The sequence below is a fragment of the Cyanistes caeruleus genome, chromosome 1 (genome assembly GCF_971803275.1).
Source record: "Cyanistes caeruleus chromosome 1, bCyaCae1.hap1.1, whole genome shotgun sequence".
NCBI classification, from domain to species: Eukaryota; Metazoa; Chordata; class Aves; order Passeriformes; family Paridae; genus Cyanistes; species Cyanistes caeruleus.
Window position 1 is genome coordinate 119,555,142 of NC_141701.1, and position 6,000 is coordinate 119,561,141.

Consider the following 6,000-nt stretch of genomic DNA (forward strand, 5'->3'; position numbering starts at 1 on the left):
TCATGTCAGGCCTCATGAAAAACTGGGGAGTTTGCAAATGTAGAACGAGTGGTTCAACCACAGTTAACTTACTTAAGACTCTCTGCTGAGCACATCCTCACTCCCATTTAGCAGAAGTTACCACATGCCACCCTGAAAAGCTACCCTGAATGTGCCCCTCTTTGGCTGCTGGTGGTTTTCCTACCTGCAGTAACATGAGCAGGTAACATTGCTGAGCAGAAGGCACCTGTGCAAAAGCAGATGAGGACAGTGTTCTGGCCGGGTGACAGAAGTGACTGATCCTAGGGGAACGTGTTTAAAGCTCTGTTTAAAGAGTGTTTAAAGCTCTGGTGGCAGCTGTGTGGCAATGCCAGCCCAGTCAGCCAGCACCCAATGCAGATATGATCTACATCCTGCACTTTTGGGCAGAGATACCTCTGGGGCTGAGGCTGCTGACACTCGATCCCCCTTGTCTCAGGCATGTGGTGATCAGCTGAGCGCCTTCGCTGCCGGCAGAGCTGACTTACACCAGCAGAACAGGGAGCCAAAGCCAGCTCAGATTTCTGCTTCTGCAGCCACCAGCAGATGCACTGACCCACCACAGCCAAGTCTGCTCTTGAAAACTGTTCTCCTTTACGGAGACAATTAAATCCCTCATGTGCAGCCTTGACATTAAAACATATTTCAATTTAAAAGCAATATTTAGTAATACAGTTGGGGTTTTTTTACTAGTTTATTTGGATGCCAGAATCCAGCAGAAACCTCAGGACTGGCTGATTCATGCCTGTTTCATTTTTCCTTTCAATCCATTTTCACTGAAAAGGAGACATAAGCAGTGAAGCCAATATAGTTTTATTGGATCCAGTGCACTGCCACTAAAACAAATATATGTACACTCAGGCCACTACACTTTTATTAAAACAAATAGAATTTAATTCAAACCAGCATTCAATAGCTACAGATTTTGATGATTGGTTGGTTGGTTGTTTTTTTTCTCTGATAGATGAAATTAAATCCTACCAATACTTTTGCTCAATATGTTTTCACAATCAGATTCATTTGACCTAGGCAATATATATTTATCATAGGTAACATATTTTTATTAAAAAGAAATTTATAGAAACCAGGTTTCTTTTGAATGTTTAGACAGAAATCCCAACCCATTGTAAGATTAGGCCGGGAGGACAGAGGGAAGAACCTTTATTATTTTTTATGCTGTAAAAGACACTTCTACTTCAGGAGTTCTTTTGACGACTACACTTGGGACGACAGATATCTTTTTAGAAATGAGGCTTTTAGAAGTCATTATATTGCTAGGCAAAGTATACTTTTTATAGACCAGCACTGAAAAAAAAATATAGTCCTCAATACAAACAAATGCATTCATTTGGATAATCAAAAGGATTACAGTAGATTCAAACACAAGCAAGGGAACTAGGGCTTGCATCAAGGTGTATTTGCATAAGATGGTATCTAGAAGAAGCAGCCTGTGGTACTAGTAATCTGAAAAAGAAGCAGAAAAAAGCACAATATAGTAAGGAAACTGAGTTGTCATTTATGGTAGTGATGTTAATTTTATTGTATTTCCACACGTCTGCTTGTTAATGAGATTTTTACAGATGCCAAAAGGAAGTACATTTCCTTTTGGCACTAAGCGTTTCTGCAAATCAAGCCTAGGTCTCCATGTGTGTCTAATAGAGACCACAGCTTTATAAAAACCTTATTTTGCACTTCCAAAACTATTCCAGTTCTTTATTCATTGTGATATAACCTTTGATCTGGAGCAGTCATTGTCTTCCCTATCTTTTCTGCTTTAGTTTATCAGAGAAAAAGGCAGAATTTAGGAAGAATGTATGACAAACCGTTCACCTTTTTTCTTGACAGCATTTTGTAAGAGAGGGACTGATCCTGCTCTGTAAGCAAAGCTGTTTTCTCCACCTCAAAGGAAGACATCTGGGAAGGTTTTTGTGATGTGTCTGAGTGACAGTGAAGTGTGCATTTCTGTCCAAGTCAGGAGAACCCATGCATTCAATTCCCATGGGTTTATTAGAATTTCTTTTCCTCTGTTGTCAGTAAAGTCTAGGAATAATAAAAAAAATGTTTCATACTCTTGGGTGAAAATCAGCTGTAGCAGATCTTAATGGCCTCCTCTGAGCTCATAGTGGTAAGAGAAATGAGGGGGCAGTGCTGCAACCATCAGAGTGGTGCCCTGGCTGCATTCAGACCTGCCACAGCTGGAAACAAGCACACCCATGAGCAGCAAAGCACAATTTTGGTTGCTGCTTGAGTGCTCCCAAGGCTGAGAGAAGATGTTTGGTGTATGAACATCTTGGTATGGTGTCAGAAGGAGTATATATAAATACATGGTGGCACAGGGAGGTTTAGTGAGGGCGTTGTTCCCTGCCTTTTCTCCCTGTACCCTAAAAAGTATTGTGTTGTGTTGACCTTCCCTCTTGAATCAAGGGCTGTCTCTGAGTGTCAGTCAGGAAAGCATCATTAGATAGCAGTGGTGGGGGAGCACTATCCCATCCATATGGGCTGAACAGCTGCCTTTGCAGACTTCCCAGCCAGGGGAGAGAAGGATTAAGTTCAAGACCCATATCCAGACATACTCCCCCACATTGTGCTGAGTGGCAGCACGGTGCAGGTGACAGAATGCTTCCTCTATTTCCAATTCACTTTGTCAGAGACCAGCTACTGCTCCTTTGCCTCGTTCCCTGTGACAACATTTCCAGTCAACAGCTCAGCAGCTGCATCTGCCCGTCAGGCTTCTCCTCCCTGCCAGCCTGGTGCAGAGAGAGGAAAAAAACCCGACCCTACTCCGAACAATTTTAATTAATACTGACATTTATCAAGCTGCAGAGGAAGCAACTGCTGCTTGTTGCTTGGGTTTATGTGAAAATAGTAGAAATAAATGGAACTGTCATAAAGTAGACCATCCTGTCTTCATTACATCTAATGCCTGGGAGAAACGAGTTGTGAGCAGCAAGAGATACAGGAGCTCATGGGGCGGCTGATGGACGGCCCGAGCACTGAGGCTTTCTCTGAAAAGCAGGCTTTTTCTAAACCACGCTGCCTTCTTCACATGTAAACACGTGGATCTGCTTGGGATATTGGGCACAAGCTCTGCACAGTGACCCAGTAAATACAACCCACGTCCCTGCTGTGTCACGTGCTGCTCCAGAGGTGGCAGACCCTGTCCCTCATGTGATCTGGGCATGCTGTGCTCCTGATACCCTGACTCTGACTCAAAGCCCATGTCTGAGTCCTCCCAGTTGCTGCTCACTGCCTGCCTCACACCTGCCTCAGGACTGTGGGTCTGTGACCTGGAGGCACATACACCTTTGGCAGGCCTGGTGCAGGCCCATCATGGTGAAAAGGCCAAGCAGTTGCACCATATTGATGCAAAATACAAACAGTACATGGTTTTAATTTCATGCAAATGTATAAGGTCTGGATCTTTCCAAGCCATCTTGCCCATTTGCTGATCATTTATATGCCTTTTATGTGTTGTAAAAGCTGTAGAATTTATCACAGCTTCCTACCAGGGCACCCTTTGGACATTTCTACCTGCTTATTGACTGTTTTTCCTTTAACTCCTCTGCTGCATTTATTTCCTAGCAAAAATGTGAACCCTGAAAGAGAATAATTTCTTGCATACTGACTCCTGGAGGTAGAAAAGAATTGCTCTTCCTCCACAGATGTGTTCCTGCATCTCAGGTGCCATTTACTTTAGTTTAAAAACAACAAAAAAGAAATAAGGAAATGAATAGAAAGACTTTGTATAATGGGTCAGTAGTGTATGTGATTTCCCTTGCAAGAGCTAATATCTGACTCAATATGAAATGCTAACTGGTCTACTATATACTTACAATATACTATATTAAAAAAAAATAAAAATTATCCTCCCAAAAAATCAAACCCAGTATCCTATGAACCAGTCAAAAACAGACATTCTAAGCAAGGTATTCGTAGGTGAGGACAAGGTTATCTGTAATCCCTTTGGGAAAAGTGAATCCTCCTGTGGTCCCAGAAAAGTCCAGATGAGTCCTCTTGGGGCAGAGAATGCTGGTGTTGATTTGCCGTTTTTCTGAGAACCTGCATCTCTGGATGCACACCAAATACCCCTCTGAACATCATTTTTGCCTTTAATTCCTCCAAGAGCCCTATCCTCCATGAAGGAAGCCACAGAAGCCACACCAGGGCCTTCCCAAGCTCTGAAATAGAGCCAAAAACAAAGGAAACCTCAAATCTCCAAGACCCATGTTCCCTTTTTAACCTCACAGACATACTGTGTGAGTGGACTGCTGAACTTCTGTAAAATTCTCAGTAATTTCAGAATCAGATCCTGATGGCAAATAGCTGTAGACCCTCAAAGCAATGGACACCTCCCACCACACACCCCCTCCTTGTACCCCTAGATACAGCCATGTATGGTATAAGACTAAGATTCTGTTGTAGCACACAACAAGCCAGGACATCCTCTGTAACCCTTGCTTTTAATGCAATTGTTTAATATCATACTATAAAGCAGCCATCCTATAGTGACTTTCAAATGGGCCCTCTCTTCCTGAAAACACACTGTGAATGAAGAATGATTCTTCCCAATATTGCTGAAGTGAAATCCACCTCTTTTTGTCTCCTTTAGCTCTAGCCAGCAGCAACTGTTGGCTGCTGATAGCTACAGACAGCACATTTCCCTTTCAGGAAACAAATATTGTTTTATTTTGTAGGAAAAAAATCTCCCCAGTAATGTCAGCTATAAAGTACAGTAACTGGTCTTCAGCAATACATTGAATTATACGCACCTAACTGTATTGGAGACCATAAATTCATCAGATGGTGCAGGCCAGGGGGCTTGAGGAGTGGAAAGGATTTGTCTCTTGTCCCCCTCCAGGGAGAACTGTCACCCCAGTGCTGAGATATTGCTTGAGCAGTGACTCTCCGGGGGCAGAAAAGGCAGAATTTGCTGAGTCTGTTTGCGATGTGCTTATCTATTATTGACATTCAGACCCTGTAATAACTCGGGGAATAAAAACAGAAAATGTGCCCACTCAAAACATCTTTGGATCCTGAAATGACAAATTCCTACTGCAGGAAAAAGACTGATTTGGTTCCTGCCAGTTGAGTTCCCATGGGAAGATACCTTGCCATATTCTGTGGTAAGTTTTTAGAAATGCACATGATTGTGGGGATGTGTCAGTAAACATGAAAGAAAATCACAAGCAGTGATAATGTCACTGACATGGCATTAAAACCTACTTGCAGCTGCTCACAGAGTTACATCATGCAGAGTGATAAAGATGATTTTTTTTTGTTTTCTAGTATTTACTATTTATTTTTCTCTGATTTTGGAAACCTGGTCTCTTACTTTTCTTCCCCTGACATTCTCCTCTGACATTTTCTTCCTTTTTTAAGTACCATAAGGTGCCCTCTTAACAGCCTTTGAGCAATATTTTATATCTAGCCACCTTTGTGGTGACAAAGCAAATTTAGAGTTAGATCTCTTTTCAAACTGTGTTTTAACAGACAAAATAAAAATTAATATGGAATGAAAAAAAGTTGTATTTTTTGGGCAAAAGAAGGAGGTTAAGTTCTTGGCGTTTTTTACATACATTTTACATACATTTTACATACACTTCACATACATACATTCACTGTTCTGTTATTTCCATTATGGCTTGCATTGTAATTCCTAATCCATGTCAATTTTGAGCACCTAATTTCCAGTCAAAACATAATATAGTCTCTTTAAAATGAGAACTATCCTTGCCTTTGTTAATGAACTTCTTTACTTGGTATGACTTTCTACAGTACTTTTTGTCATGTCAACTGCCATTTTTATCTTTCTGTACTTCTCTCATCAAGCAAGTTTTATTTTTAATAGTTTTGTCAAGAACAACTACAAAACCTCAATAAAATGATGAGACTGTTTTATCTCATTGTTCCTTTTCAGGAGTGTTGATTAAGATGCCAAAATATGTATCATATCACCACATGATTTACACAGCAGGGAGTTCT